Source organism: Pinus tabuliformis, chromosome 1_2, assembly GCF_031772625.1.
Source record: "Pinus tabuliformis cultivar Carrire ecotype Pingquan chromosome 1_2, CPIR1, whole genome shotgun sequence".
Lineage (NCBI taxonomy): Eukaryota > Viridiplantae > Streptophyta > Pinopsida > Pinales > Pinaceae > Pinus > Pinus tabuliformis.
Window position 1 is genome coordinate 108,971,226 of NC_142298.1, and position 17,270 is coordinate 108,988,495.

Consider the following 17,270-nt stretch of genomic DNA (forward strand, 5'->3'; position numbering starts at 1 on the left):
AAACAAACTACTTTGCATGATTGCCAAAGGTCGACTTAACATGAAATGTACAAAACGTTACTCCTACCATTGATATGTTATGAATTTAAGAATCACTAGAAGTAATGGTCTTAGATGGATTTATGTACATGTTCCAACCTTCATTAATCAAATTGGATGTTTTCGTCATTGAAAACCAATCAAGATGTAGAGTGTCAACATAAATGTTGGAAGAGGTTTGATGTTCAGGAAAGGTTGCAGAGATCGAAAACTCCAAGCATTCATCTAGCTCACATCTGGTCTACAACCCTTCCCAATTGAAAGATTCTAAGATGACACTATACATTTCCTTTTTGAATGGAAGATATTAGATGGAGGAGCCCTTATAAATTCCTGAAAGTTTTAAAAAGGTTTACCTGGTGTTGGAGAACCACCTTGTGAATATTTTAGAAGAATCTGTTAACAATCCATGAAATCCTCCACATCTGTCATCTTGAAATCGAGCAACGTGACATACCAACTCTCCCCTCGCTCCTCCATCTCCTGAATTCTATTACATGAAAACCAAACAATCTCACAAATCACAATAGAGAGTGCCAGGAGCATGGTTTAAAATAACCTACGCCTGCACCACTGGGGATTGAATTCAATTTCATATTTTTTCGTTCTCATCCATTGCAAGTAATGTGGACTTTTATGCTAAGTGAATCTTGATATAGATCTATTTTCTAGGTGTACTGATAAATTTGATCATTATTGGAATATCTAATTCTTGTCTAAATTGTGGTTCTTACTAAGTAAAGGAGTCTGTTCCTAGTAGTTAGGATCTATTTCTTAGATTGGTGTGTGGTTGAGATAATCTCTCAACCAATAGATTGTGTGTCCAAGATAACGTACCTATCTTGACACAACACTTCTTGTATATATGTAATTTCATTTGATTAATAAATGAATCTACATTCTCATATTTTATCATGGTATCAGAGCCCCGAGGGCTAGCCCCTCGTGGGCTCAGGAAATCAAAGAGTGTATTTGTTTTTCTATATATATTTCCATGCTAAATAACATCGTGAAAGAGGGAAGAAGAAGCACTGGAAGTTGCATAGTTTAAGAAGAAGTCTGAGATCCATGGATATTGAATTTGCATCTGTTCAGGAGGGCGCATCTCTCGCCGACGAGGTAGCGTGGGAATACGAAGTGAGTTGCATTCCTGTAGAGGGCGAATGCCTTGGCTCGTCGTTTTTTGAACAACGACAATGGAATCCACTGCAAATTTTACAGGAATTTTGGGGCTCATGTCGACGTGGATGGTTAGTGTGTCGATGAGGGCACTGATTTGCATTGCCGCTATAACTCTCAGAGTTATAAACAAGAAGACAGGGTGTCTATCATTCTACCGATGGGTGAAGAGCTCATATGCAAGGGTGAAGTAATTTCAGATACCAGTAAACATGAGAAAGAAGAAACGAGCATTTTCCAGAGTTGTGTTGGACGAGAGCGTGGATTCTAAGCCTGTTGCTCCTCGACTACACAAAATTGCTTTTCACTTTGGAGGAGGTTCCATATATGTTCTTCCTGGCTAGAATAACTTCATGTCTATGGAAAGCAGTGAGATGTTTTTTGTTCAGCTCATCTTCGCTTCTACAGGATCTGCAAGTTCGTCGTTGGTTTTGAGAAATGCTCAGCAACCAAGTTTCCATATAGCGTACGGTATACGGAAAAACAAGCTCCATTTTTCCCACACTAATAGTGCTTCTCTGTAGCAATAAGCTAGCAGATAGCATGAAATTCACCATTTTTTTGTGTTCCCTAAACTGTTGCAATGCCCATTCAAGTCAAGGTAAAATCAAAAGTAACTTTTTTGAATTTATTTGGAGTTTCGTAAGATAAATACATTGAGCTTGATCAACTCAATGTAGAAATGTAATTTATTAAAATGATTATGACTGCATTTTTAGAAACTCCAAAGAAGTGGTATTTATAAATGTTTTGGAATTAGAAGTATTTACATTAAGTTTCGCTAACTCAATGGAGTGGTTTTGTTAGAATTAGCGACTCTAACAAATCACGGAGGTGAATCCAAAACAACATTTGAACCAGAAAAAGAAAGAATATGCAAAGACACTTCGTGGTGTATAATGAGGTTAAAGTGCAACAAATATTGATTTTGAGCAACAACCACACAGGAAATTAAATGATGATGGACAATGGGTTGAATGTTTGTGTGAGTGTGTGGAATAGAATCTTAAACATGATGTATTAGTGTATCACATACATTTTATTAGTAAGCAAGTCTATGATGTTTTTTAGTGGCCTTTGCAATGTATGTAAGTGGTAACTCTAAAATTTGGAGTTTTGTTGTAAGCCCCATACAGTTCGTGGTAATCTAAAAACCACTTTGTATTTGCAGTGTCGATTTATGGTAAGCTAGAAACCAAGTGTAATAGTGAATTGGGAGAGAGATTCTTCTTGGCATGGTTTAGGGTTAGCCAAGAAAACCCTCGGCCTGGTTGAGTTGGGTCTTTGGAGTGCCCTAGTGGTAGGTTTGTAGGCCAGAGTGGCTGGAGTGACCTAGTGGCAAGATTGTGGCCCATAGTGGCTAGAGTGCCTTCATGCCTCAGTTGAGCCTTCATGGCTATGTTGAGCCTTAGTGGTTGTGTTTAGCCTTGGTGGCTGAGATCCCTTGGCAGCATGTTTGAGGGTGATTTGATAAAACCGAGAGCGTGATTACAAGTAATCCAATAAAACCCACGACGATATTGGAGGGGGATTTATAGGTACAGGTAATATAATTGTAATGGTTGAAAGAACCATGTATGCAAAGGACATCCTACAAGACTGGCGGTTGCAGCGGTTAGTACCCATGCATTCCGGTGGATGGTTGCTCCTTTATATGGACACCAACATATTTTTTTTGTTATATTTGACCACAACTAATTTTACAGATTGATATGGAGACAAGTACTCATTAAGGGGTGGTGTTGGAATATCTAATTCCTACTTGTTTCAGTTGTGATTCTTACTAAGTAAAGTTTGTTCCTAGTAGTTGAGATCTATTTCCTATATTGGTGTGTGGTTGAGATAATCTCCCAACCAATAGATTGTGTGTCGAAGATAGCGTACCAATCTTCACACAACACTTCTTGTATATATGTAATTGCATTTGATTAATAAATGAATCTGGATTCTCATATTTTATCTTCCCACATAGTAATTAACAAATTCGAATTTACAATATTTGTGTGGCACTTTATAACTCAAAATTTGTGTGGGAGTTTCACAACTCAACATTTGTGCAAGAGTTTTGTAACTCAATATTGGGGCAGGAGTTCCATAATTTAATTTAATATTTGTGTGTGCAGAGTACGGAAGCCCATGCATGTATTGTGTAGGTGTGACTTGTCGTTTCTTCCGTCGCACTTCGTAGATGGACTCCTCCACAATCCACACACAACATTTTGTGACCCATTATCATAAAACTTACATTAAGATGTGGGATCTGAATGCACAAGTTTAGTAACACTTGAATCACATTTTTGAAATCCATTTTGGATTCAGTGGCAAATTAAATCATATCATTATGAAGGAAATGTTTCTAATGAATTGTGTTTTTTCATTTAAATTATATTTTTAAATACAATTATCAATTGTAATTCAAATATATCATATCAATCACTAATGGCTCTCATCCAATGGAAAATGAATTTCAAACATCAATCCAAGATTTTAACGGTGCAATTCAAAAATCAAATTTCTTGTGAATGATATGACATGGCTTCATGATATCTCCACACACTAATTCGGAAGAAAATATTCTTGCAATCCATCGATAATAGGGTGAGGATATGGCATCGATCGAAATTAATTGCACACTTCTCACTGGAAAGCTAATGAATGCCAGTGTCAATCTGTACAAAAGTTTCGACACATTGTTGCATACATGTCCCTTAAGTTTACTTGGTTAATTTATCCATATATTTGTTGAAACATGCTCCTAGACCATGGAAAGAATCTTTAATAAAACCACCATTTTCAATATATTTTGCACAGCAAGAAGCCAGATCAATTGAAACTATATCAAAAAAATAAAATAATTCATTTAAATAAATTGCAATTCAAAGAGCCAATAGCTCTGTTATTATTCACCTTGTTTCTTAGTGCCGATGAAATCTTTACTGTGAAGTTCATTGGGATTGTTTCCTATCAATCTACATATAAAGCTACTTTCTCTGCTGCTAAAGGGTTTTTCTTATAGCACAGGTGCAACTAATGTGAAGAGGAATCACGCTGCCTTAGACAGTGTACTAGATGTTGTGGGGAATGCTTCCCACCAAGAAATTATTAGCAAGATCCAAAGACTAGATATAAATTGCACCCAAAGTATGAGGAATGGTACCCGTCAAAGACTTATTAAAGACTTCCAAATCGATAAGTTGGGAACACAGAGCAAGCTGCAGAGAAATAAGCATTATCATTAGTATGTTATGTTATGTGTTAAAAAAGTGAATGCAAGTCCCACTACTGCATTTAAGCATAAATCACATTGAGATCTCCTTCATACTAAATGAGGAATACGGTGTTTGAAGCTAAGTAATGGTATTGATAGTTTCAAATGAATGTGTCATGATGGGAGATCATAGTGAATATGTTTAGCTGTCTTTGTCTTTCTGCATTTCAATGTTTGGTATTTTTATTTTTCTTGTGCTTTTTTTAGTCTACACATATTACATCCCTAACTAGACATAAGTAGTAGTAAATAGAATAGATAGAATTCACGAAGGAGAGTACAAATTCCAGGCAGAGGTAACAATTATATGCATGATTCATCACCTAAACTTGGATTTTACAATGAGAACACAGGCTGCTTTTGTATGAATGCATTCCTAATGGTTCCCTAGACACCCATCTTTTGTTTGCCACCACCCAGTTAGACTAGAAGAAGGGATACCATATGAAATTAGGGAAGTTGGATGCATTAATTAGTGCAGGGACTATGGACTGTAGTTCCTTCTCATCACACTTCGCACAACCTATCACTGCAATGTATTAGTGAATGATGTATCAAGCATGTGTGTGGAGCTTTTATTTTGTAGAGTTTTCACTATGCAGAGGAAGATTCCTCTGCACAATGAAATCTCCTCATAAGAAACATAATAATGTTAATTGGAGGTTCCTTCATCTCCATTGACTACATAAAATAATTGCAATCACATCAGTTTTAGCATCATTGGGTAGAGTAGTAGCACAATAGTGAGTGCCAGTGCCACATCACTCACTCACAAATTTATTTTTACTTTATTTTATTTACCTTGTTTGTTAATGAATTGTCAAGCACAGAAACATACAAAAAATAAAACACACTCCACCATGGGAATTATGTCCCATGAGAGCTTGTTCAACTGATCGAAAATTAGAAATAACATTTCCATAAAATTAGAAAATTATTTTTGAATTTACAAGAAAATATAAATATTAAGAATTTTCCCGAAATTTGGTTAAAATTGAAAAAACAGAGTATAATAATGCAAAGTCAATGCACTTTTACCATTGGGTGGATGTTATAGTCCTTCGCGAGGATCTTCTTCTGAATAAGGAAACATAATAATATTAATTGGAGATTTGTTTAGACCCCCTCGATGTCTACTTAAATGACTTGCAACTGCTCTAGTTTTCATAGCATTGGGTAGTACAATAGCATAATAGTGTGAGTGTTATGTCATATCACTCACCGATGGAATGACCACTCACAAAATCAACTTTTTTTACATTATTTTAAATTGAATTGTTAGGCACTAACAAATATAAAAAATAAAACACCCTCCACTAGAGGAATTATGTCCCATCAAAGCTTTCTTATCCAAGTGGAAATTAGAAATAATATTTTGAGAAAATTAGAAAATTACTTTTGAATTTATGAGAAAATTGAAATATTAAGAATTTTCACAAAAATTAGGTTAAAATTTCAAAAACACTGCAAAATAATGCAAAGTCAAAACATTTTGATTGTCGGGTGGATGTTATAGTCCCTCACGAGTTAGGGACTAATAAAAGATAATCACTATAAACACAATATGTAACATATAATGATTTGAAATTACGCTCGTTTGATTTTAATACATAGAATGACAACCTCTAATGAATTTATGTGTAATATAATGATGTTTTAACTTTGTCCTTTTGGAGAATGTCTCTTCTTCTTAATATAATATTACATCAAAATTTATAACAAATATAATTATGTATTTTGGAAGCATGAAATTTATCATAAATTTAATAATGGCTTACATTATCTCATGGGGGATAAAGCAGACAATGACATAGTTTTCTATTAAGAGACTCCATTGTTGGCATTTTGGCACAGGTGTGGTGCTACGGTACAGGTGTTGTCCTTGATGGCAACTCTCTTTGATGAAAGATCTCAGTCCAGACTACAAGAATGAAGAGAAATTTCATATACGCAGGTTCATTAAGCCCAAGTTGCGTATACACGCTGGTACGCTATATACTAAGTCGCGGATACGCAGGCTCGCTATATACGAAGTCGCGTATACACGCAGTTTCATGAATAGAAAAGAGCGTACATGTCGAGAAGCTTTCCTTTGGTCCGTGGTAGTTAGTCCTCAGTACTTGAGGCTATGTTTTTGGACCAAGGTATCTCGGCAGACGTGTTGATCCCTAGTTTTGAAGTTGATGATATTATGTTACTATGGTTTTGGACCGTGGTATTGTGAAGGTCCTAAGGCTATATAAGGAGAAGAAGATCATTAGGCAAGTGCACTGAAAAAGTCTTTAATATCTGATAAAGAAAGAGATCTAGTATGCAGGTTCTGGGTTGCTTGATCTAAGCTAAGGAGAGATCACACCGGTTGATGGAAGACTAAATCTAAGGATAGATCGGGATCAAATGGTTTGAAATGAACTATCGGTATATGGTTGATTATGCGTATTTTTAGATCTGCATACTGACGCAATGTTATGTTTTGAGTATGACTGATGTCTGGTACAGATGCAAGTTATGAGAAATTATTTTTAGATCTGTACGCAGGTTGTCTTTGGTAAAAGCGCGTGTATACGCGGGTTGGTTTCATTGAAGTAGCGTATATCTTTTGAAGCTTAATTTTTGGGGTTGCAGTTGGGTCTGACTGTTATTGCAGAGTTCTGTAGTCTGCTCTGTGTTCTGGTGACTGGGTGTTGACAGGGTTTCAGTGGTTCAGTGATTCAAAGATTGATGATGCTAGTATTGGTTGTTTCGTGCTTCAATGATCTGTTATGAAAATTGATGAATTGTGGTCTTCAGATTGTAATGTTGTGCTTCAGGAATATCCAGTCTGAAAATGTATGAACAGTGGTACCTGAAGGAAAGAAGATTGTAGGCCAGCACCTACGTACTAGTATCTTAGCTACTACAAGAGCAAAGGGGGTTGGAGCTCCCTTCCAGGAGAGCCTGGAAAACGAGAGAAGGTTGTAGCCTTCTACAAGTTGTAGCCTGCGTACTGGTATAAGACTGCACCAGTACAAAAGATTGTAAACTGAAGTTTCTTATTAAAGAAAGATAGAGACGACTTGCAGCAGGTGGTTTTCACCCACATTGGGTTTCCACCTTATATCATGGTGTTCATGTGTGTGGCTTTTGTGTGATGATCTGTTCTGTTATACTGCACATGTTTACTATTAATAATGTCCTGATGCATTTACTGAAGATAAGCTAACTGAATCATAAGGTTTCTGGTTATACGCTAGTTGCTTTAGACACAGTAGCGTGTACACGCTGGTTCACTTAACTGAAGTAGCGTATATGTTTCTGAGTATGAAATTGAAAAAGTTTTATTGATGTGATAATACTGATTCACCCCCCCTCTCAGTATTAATTCCAACATCCATGGTGTAAAGGTCAATAGTTCAAAACTTCGTGCGCCAAAATCTATCCATGCTAAGGGTTGGTGTGGCCTACGCTCAATACAATCTCCAAGTTATTTCGAAGGTTTAGATGCCCATGGGCTGTGGCTGCTCAAGCCACATGTTAGCCGTGTTAGTCATCTCAAGAGTGTCATAATGTGTCAAACAAAAAAAAATAATGGATTACATTAAATATGAATCAAATAAACCTATTTTATTTTTTGAACATGTTACATACTATTGAGGATAATACCACAAGTATTTTGTTATGAATTTCTTGTAGGTTTATGGAGATCAATTTTATAGTACTATATTTCTAGATTTAGTATTATATGTGATGCGAAATATAGTTGATGGTTTTGATCCAACTTGGCCACATGGGAAAATTCAGTGCATGTGATTAGATTCTATATACCATTCAGTTCTTATCAGTAAAATATACTTTAATTTTAGCTATGTTCGTAAATATTAGTAGTTAAAACATTTCAGAGCTCAAGCATCAATGCCACATGGAATAAAGATGCACAATTAAAACACAAGCAACATCACATGAGGACACCAATATTTTAGGTGGAAAATGCCTAGAGTAAAAAGACAACCAAACTATTTTCTACTTCTTCTCTATTTCTTTAAAATCTTCTCATTTACATACATCATCTAGCCACCACTAACAGAGTCAAAACTCCTTATAAATGAGAATATTGGGCACTACCAACTTGTTATAGCCACCACTCCAAGAATAGAATGATCACATGCACTTAGCTTGGTGCCACAACCTCAATGCAACAACCATTCTAGAGCTATTATGATAATATGGAATGACTTTCTCCTACAAAATAAAAATTATAACATCAATGAAGAAAAATTTATTTGCCATTAATACACTGTCCTTATGAGAAAAAATCTCCACACACTCCCTTCAAAACAAGTATCCAATTCCCGCATAAAAAAATTTTGATTCATAATTATGATATATGATCACTGAATAACTCTAAAATTTTGCATAGTATACTACAACTACTAAAATATGAGCATAATCCCCTTAGAATACCATGCACACACACACTTTCACTCTCCAAAATAACCAACCAAATAAACTCATAGCTTCCTCCTATTTGTAATTTTATGAGGCAGTTAACTCAGTAAATGCATCAAAAGATGGGGGACTCAACAACTCTTTTCACACCAATTATTTTTTTGTAATCAATAACCTTGACTTTATATTGCCACTAAATTCACTTAATTAGAAGTATTCTTCAATGTAACCACCTTATATAATTTAGTTAAACTTCCCCAACCTTTTTTTCAAAATTGTTGAACAAATAACATCAGAAAAATCATAAAAACATATGAGATGTGTGCATAGTCTAGAGAAATTCATAAAAACGGAGTAATGATCCCTTCGCTCTACTTCCCTGCATTATAAATTAGGTTCCTAATCCATTTCCTACTTTACAAATTATTTGTGCTCCACATGCGACTTTCTTTAGTACACCTTAGCCTTGCATCCTCAAGGAATATGCCAATCCAACTTCAGTAGAATGATTACACCAATATGGAAACCTTCCATAAACAACTTAACATCATGAAAAAATGTATATGACTCAGTATGACTCAATATAAGGAATCAAAACTCATAATTATAGGGAATATACCAAGAGGCATCCATCTTGTAGCTCAACTTCAAGAGTGAGCTTGATAGATCATGAAAACTTCCTACAAAATTTTTGACACTTAAACAACTTTCTACAACATCATGACAATCTTCTGGAGACATACATAGGTATTAGTACAATACATAAAGGCTCATGAATACATGGAATTTATTAGGTGGCAACAATGGAAACACCATCATTTCAACAAAATCCCCCTTTGCCAATGATGTCAACCTACAAACTTCCTTCTTGAAGTTGATCTTTTAAAGCTGATCACACACATAGTCTCTCCCTCTTTGACATTAAAGGCAAGGGATTTACATGACAAGACAAGGTAAATATAAGAATGAGATACATAGTCATTATTATACATACTCCCCCTAAGGGTTTTCACCATAAACTCCCCCTGAGTTTCTAAGCGCTCTCCCCTTTCATACATGAGAAGCTATACATAGTAAATAAATGAGAGAGAATAAGCAAGTAAAATAGTTCATATTGTGATGAAATACATGTGTCCAACGATCACCACCAATTCTCAAAACTTCTGCAACTGATTTTTTCTTTTGAGGCAGTCTTAAGATGTAATCTAGCTCCATGAATAACTCCTCAATACCTCTAAAAAGGAACCACACCCATAATATCTATGAGATATTCAAAATTATCCCTTGGAAGTGGCTTAGAGAAGATGTATGAAAATTGTTCATTTGTAGCCACATACTCTGGCCTTACAACCTTGATAACCACTTGGTTTCTTAAAAAATACTACTTAATTTATATGTACTTGTTCCTGGAGTGTAAAATAGATTTTTGGAGATGCTTATTGCACTTACATTATCAACTATGATAGGAAGAGGATCATTGTACTCAATATGCATGTATCGAAGAGTTTTCTTCATTCATAGTAAGTGAGTTCAACAAATGATTGTTGCTACATATTCCGCTTCAATAGTGGATAATGAGATGGAACTTTTCTTTTTTTCTTTCCAAAGAGACCAAACAACATCCCAAAAAGTAAGTTTCTCCTAAAGTATTTTTCCTGTCATCAATACTACCAGCCAAATATACATTAATATAAGTAATCAAATTGAAATGTTTACCTTTGAGATACCACAAGACATAGTCAAGAGTGCCTTGAAGATATTTGAAGATTCTTTTCACTACATTTACATGACTCTCCTTGGGGTTAGCTTGAAATCTTGAGAGCAATCCTAAAACTTGCATAATGCCAGGGCTAGATTTTCTTCGATACAATAAGCCACCAATCATAAAATGATAAATGGACTGATTTATCTATATATATCCACATATTTACTCAACTTTCAGCTAGTCACCATAGGAGTGTTCATTGGTTTGCAATCTTCCATGCCAAATTGCTCCAATTTCTCTCTTAGATACTTGGACTAAGAGATAAAAATTCCTTTATTCGTTTGAGTAACTTTTAGCCCAAGGAAGAAGGTTAACTCACCCAACATTGACATCTCAAATTCCTTTTGCATATCTTTTGCAAATGTGTGGCCCATCTCCTCCAAATTTCTCCCAAAGATTATATCATCTACATACACAAAAATAATTAGAAAGTGATCACCTTCACATTTGATGTATAAATTGTTGTTTATTGATCCCTTATTGAAGCCTTTCTACTATAGATGTTTATATAACTTTTCATACCATGCTCTTGGATCTTGTTTCAAGCCATAAGAGCATTTTTCAACCTGCAAGCTTGGTTCTTATCATTAGTCAATTGAACTCCTTCCGATTGTTCTATGTAAACTTCCTCTTCTAGATCACCATTCAAGAAAGCTTAATTAACATACATTTCTTAAGATTTCACATTCTTGTAACATGCAAAGGCCAAGAACATTCTAATAGTAGATAATCTAGTAATTGATGTGAAATTTTCATCAAAATCAATAGCTTCTACTTGAGTATACCCTTTTCACACAAGTATTTTCTTATTTCTCACCACCTTACCTTCTTCATTTAGTTCATTCTTGAAGACCCACTTGTTCTTGTCCTTTGGCATTGGTACAATATTCCATATTTTTTTCTTCTGAATATGATCTAACCCTTCATTCATTGCCTTGATCTAGTTTTGACCTTCACTAGCCTCACTAAAACTCTTAGTCTCTATTTGTGGTAATAAGGAAAAGTGTGCTTGATAGGAGGTTCTCAATGACTTTCTTCTTCTTTTTAATGCTAGTTACTTGTCTCCAAGTATTTGAGTTTTTGGATGCTTATTTTGGATGTGGCTTGGTGGAGCCTTCTTTGTAGAGGGGGAATTTTATTCCTCATCCTTGTCTGACGCTTCTTGCTCCTCATATTCTACAAAATCATGATCAACTGCAACATCTTCAAAATCATCATACTTGGGTAATTATTCATCAATAACAATGTCAATAAATTCAACTACCTTTTGGGTCATATTTTTGTATAATTTGTATCCCTTTCTCTTGACTGAATAGCCAAGGAATATGCCTTCATCAAACCTTGACTCGAACTTTCTAATCTTGTCTTCAATCATTTTTATGTATCACTTGCTCCCAAAGACTTTGAAATGGTCAACTTTTGTTGGTTTCCCTTTCCACAACTCATATGGGGTTTTGTCACTATTACTCCTAAGGAGGATCTTGTTGGTTAAATATATTGTTTCTTAATCCTCTTATCCATAAAAAGTATATACAACACCAGCCTCAACCATCATAGTTTGTGCCATGTCTTGGACCAACTTGTTTTTCCGCTCAACCACACCATTTTTCTTAGGTGTTCTAGCTATGGAATATTTCCTCTTGAACCCATGCTCCTCACAATATTCATTGAATTATTTAGACATGTACGCACCTCCTCTATCATATCTAAGACACTTTATATTTAAATCAATCTCATTCTCAACTAGTTCCTTAAAATACTTAAACTTGTTGAAGCCTTCAGACTTCTCCTTCATGAGCATGATCCATGTGGCTCTAATGTAATCATCAACAACCAAGATAAAATATATCTCTCCTCTTGGGATATAATTCCTTGTAGGCCCAAATATGTCTATATGCACTAGCTCCAATAGTTTAGAGGTACAAAACTCCTAGCTTTGAACTACACTCTTGTTTTCTTCCCAAATTGACATGACCTGCATATAGTATTATTGGGTTTAGACAATTTTGGTAAGCCTATAACCACTTCAATCTTGCTGATCTTGACTAAGTTATCAAAATTAACATGACCCAATCTTCTATGCCATATACAAGACTCATATACCATGCTCATGCAACACTTGTGTCTGGTATCATCAAATATATACATGTTGTTGTCATTTCTGATTGGTTTTTCCTCCAACTTTCTTGATTTTGAATTTATGATTTCACATTCTCTAAATATGAATATCACATCATTCCCATTATCAGACATCTAGATCACGTTGAGGAGGTTATTTTTAAAACCACAATCATAAATAATATTTTGGGCCTTGGTCTTCTTATCCAATCTGACTGTTCCTTTGCCTCTGATGGGGACTCCTATATCATTTCCAAAACTGACATTGCCTTTCTCATACATCTTTAATTGTAGGAATTTTCTCTTATCACCGATCATGTGATTGGAGAATCCACTATCAATAAACCACTACTCATGCTAATCATGAGCTACCAATGATAGCTTGCATTTTTTAGAATTTTCAGCCTTCTTCTTCCATCTTCTCACAACTTCCTGTTAACTAGGATGCTCTTGATTGCGTTGCATGGAAGAGCTTGAAAAGTTAGATCTACATCAACTTTCTTTATGACCAAAATTATTACATTTGAAACAATCTATATAATTCATTAGTGGAAAGAAATTATTTATACCATTAGCATGCAAGCTATCAGATCCTTGAACAACTCTTGATATATCAACATCTCTTTTTGAAAACAACTCCATTCTACAATTTATGGCCTTCTGTCCAAAAATGTGACATGCAAAATAATAACCATAAAATAGAGTAGGATACCTGGATTTTTGCTACCATGGAGAGGGAGTATAATTGGAGGATCTTGCTTGTTTCACTTGCTAATTCTTGGTGTCTTCTTGATGATTTTATGTTCATTTAATTGGGGCACCATTTTTTTCTTTCCCTTTTTATTAGCTAAAGTATTTTCTTGATTACCTTTTCTTTTTAGAGCATTTGCATCATTGGAGCTTGGTTGACCCTTGACATTTTGTTAAGGAGGTCTGAACCCTAAGCCAGTTTTGTCTTCCAGTGATATTTGCACATTGAGAATTTCCTTCAAGGTTCCATATCCTTTTATGATTTTTTGATTTAGGCATGCTTCAACTTTTTCCTTTGATAGATCAAATCTTAAGGCAACAATTTCTTCTTCAAGACTGTGCTAATTTTCCTTCCAATATCCTAGCTGATTTATGAGCACGTCTTCCTCCTTTTTTATTCTCCAAATATGTCTTTAGAAAAAATATGTCTTATTCATGAGAACATGCAATTTGAAGCCCAAAAATATTCTTCTTCAGTGACTCATTCTCTCAATCCAACTCGGCCATATTGTTTTTCTAAACTATGATATATTATAGCAAGGTCTCCTTGAACCTTTGTAGATCGTCTACATGTGTCTTTAAGGAATTATCAACAATAATATCCTTATTATCCATCGTTATGGCATTTCCTCCAAAAAAATATTATTCTTTCTTTCCTTTCTTAGTTCATCTAATGCATTAATGATCTCACCTTCATAATTTATCTCTACATCTTCAAGTTCAGATCCATATTTAGATTCAAAATCCATAAAAACACATTCATTGTGCTCTTCTTCTAATGATGATGGCTCAATTCTATCTTTTGAAGAATCACTTTTCTCTTTGGAGTAGAAGCTTTTTTACTTTTGATATTTTACTTTCCAATACTTCTGAATTTTATCCTTGCTCTTTATCTCCTTTTTCTTGTCATCTTTTTCACCTCTTTTGAATGGACATTTTGCAGCAAAATTGTAGAAATTATGATGTATATCTTAATCTGCTCATGAAATATACTAAATCACAAGACTTGGAGCTACTCTATTGCTCTACAAAATTCAATTCACAATCTAAAACACAAATCCTAGACATGCAAAAGAAAACATCACACATGCAGAGAGATTTATCTAGGGGAAAGAAATGGCTCAAAACCGCTTCCTATCTGTATTGTATTAATCAAAGAATAGAGATGAATACATATGCCTTCTCTAGCTTTAGCACAACATGAAAGTGTGTATTCTATCTCTCTACCCTGACTAACTGACTCTAGCGAACACTTAGCTAATTTTCAAGCCCTCCAAGCTCCTATTTCCTTGTTCTTTTCCTTGAGGAAATTAGCCCCTATTATTTAGGAAATTCCCTCAATGGATTTCACAATTCCCCTAGGCGTATCCTCTAACTAGATGCACCACCTCCACAAATTGGAATAGTCTACAACTGATAGTATACTACCTTGGAATCTCCATCTAAACTGGGTAACTCAAACTATCTACATGCGTCAATTATTTTTGGCTTATTGATTAGCTAACTAGTTGATTGCTGAGTGTGGTTTAAGTTACACTTCCACTAGTTCCTCTAACAGTTAGAACTAGTTTAACTAACTATAACTCAAATTAACTAAAATATATTGCTACAAGTTATCAATCAATCATATTGATCTAAAATCAAGCTTCCCCAACTCGAAATAATGGAGTTAAATAAGTGACGAGTGCCATGTCACCTTAGTTAAATACTTCTCAGATTTTTCTTGAAATGGAAATTCAAATTTTCTTTAGTTTGACCAAGGAAAAGTAAAACTAAGATTTTCTTGTTGCATTTTCACCACTACCTCTTAGCAAGAAAGGGGGTTTCAACCACCCCTATCCTACACATGTAGAACTCGAACTTCCCTCTTGATATTGCCTTTGTCAAAATGTCAGAATCTTGTTCTTCTATCAAAATGTATTACAACAACATTATCCACCTCTACACACAATCCCATAAATGGTGATACCAAATATCTATATGCTTAGATCAATCATGAAAAACAATATTTTTAGAGAGCTTGATGCAACTCTGATTATCACAGTAGACCACAGTTGGATCCATATTCTGACCAAATAGTCCCATGCAAATATTTCTCCAACAAATTGCCTCACGTGTTTCTTGACTCGCAGTCGTGTACTCTACTTCTACTAAGCTGAGTTCCACAGATATTTGCTTCCTATTGTACTAAGAAACAATGACCCAGTACTGAAAATTCCTCTTGATGTACTCTTCCAGTCTGATGGATTCCCCACACAATATACATCTCTAAAGCCCCATAGCTTCACTCCCTCTGTACTTTTGTACCATAGTCCAAACTGAGTCATGCCTGTGAGGTATCGTAGAACATGCTTAGCTTCCCTACAAAATAGTTTATTTTGCCTAACCATAGATTGTCTCAATTAGTTGAATGCATAACACATATATGGTCATGTGTTCATAAGATACATTAGTGATCCCATCAACTTCCAATAAACAGTAGCATCTGCTTCCTCACCTAATGTGGCATGCTCTTTTCTCTAGTTGGTCATTAGAGGTGTCTCCATGGGTTTTCAACTATCCATGCAGAACCTCTGAACTATCTCATTGGCATGATTGCCTTGAGAGACACACATTCCCCCATCACCTTTCCATATTTCCAATCTGATAAATTAGTGCATGAGACCCATGTCCTTCATTTCAAACTCTCTTACAAGGTCCTCCTTTCAAGATTTGATCAACTTCTCATCACCATTTAAAATAAAGTTATCAATATATAAGACAATAATAAACAATTTAACTTCTACCAAAATATGATAGAGGTTTTCACCCACTTCAATTTTCGTGAATCACAAAATGGTGAGATAACTATCGATCCTGGTGTATGAAGCACAGGGTACTTTATTTAGACCATACAACGGTCACTTGAGTCTGTACACATGAGGCTCTCGATCAAAAGTGTATAAGCCTTCTGGTTGCTCGATATACAACTCCTCCTCAATAACCCCATTGAGGAATGTCATTCTCACATCCATCCGGTGGATCTTCCACCCCATATGTGCATTCATAGCAAGGATTGATGTGATGGATGAATACATTGGTAAAATATCAAAGGTCTCCTCATAGTCAGTCCCTTCAACTTGAGAGTACCACTTGGCCACAAATTGGCCCTTGTACTTCTCTATGCCTCCATCTACTGCATGCTTTACCTTAAAAATCCATCTCAAACCTGCAAATGATTTGTCTGTTGGTCTTGGGACCATTTCCCAAACACTATCATTTACAATGGATTCGTACTCTTCCACCATTCCCTCAATTACCCATATAGGTTTCTCTAATTTTTCCTCAAAAGAGGATGGCTTAATCTTTACAATCTCATTCATTAGAGCCATGTATCTAGTTTACCTATCTAGTGACCTTATGTGTCTGCGTTGATTTGAAGGAGCACCCACGTTCTCCCTCACATCCTTCACAAGTCTCTCAACTTGCCTGTTCCTTTTCCTTCCTTCTCTGGATGGTTCTACTTGAGTGGTTATCACCACTCTCTTCTCCTTAATTTGTGGCTGCTCCAAAACTTCTGGAGGTTCCTCCTTTGGAACTAAGAGCTACTCTTCTGGTGCGATCTGAAGCTCCCTCTCAAGAGCGAACCACATGGCTTTTTCTTCATCAAATTTTACATCCCTTCACACAAATTTCATTATGAGGGATGGGATGTACACATGGTAGTTGTGGGAAGTTTCTATGTAA

General features: G+C 35.4%; 1 pseudogene; it reads left to right on the forward strand.

Annotated features, from left to right (window-relative positions):
* Positions 1-1,430: 1,430 nt before the first annotated feature.
* The window catches only part of LOC149204736 (phenylalanine 4-monooxygenase, chloroplastic pseudogene), a 29,819-nt pseudogene continuing 13,979 nt past the window's right edge, over positions 1,431-17,270 (forward strand).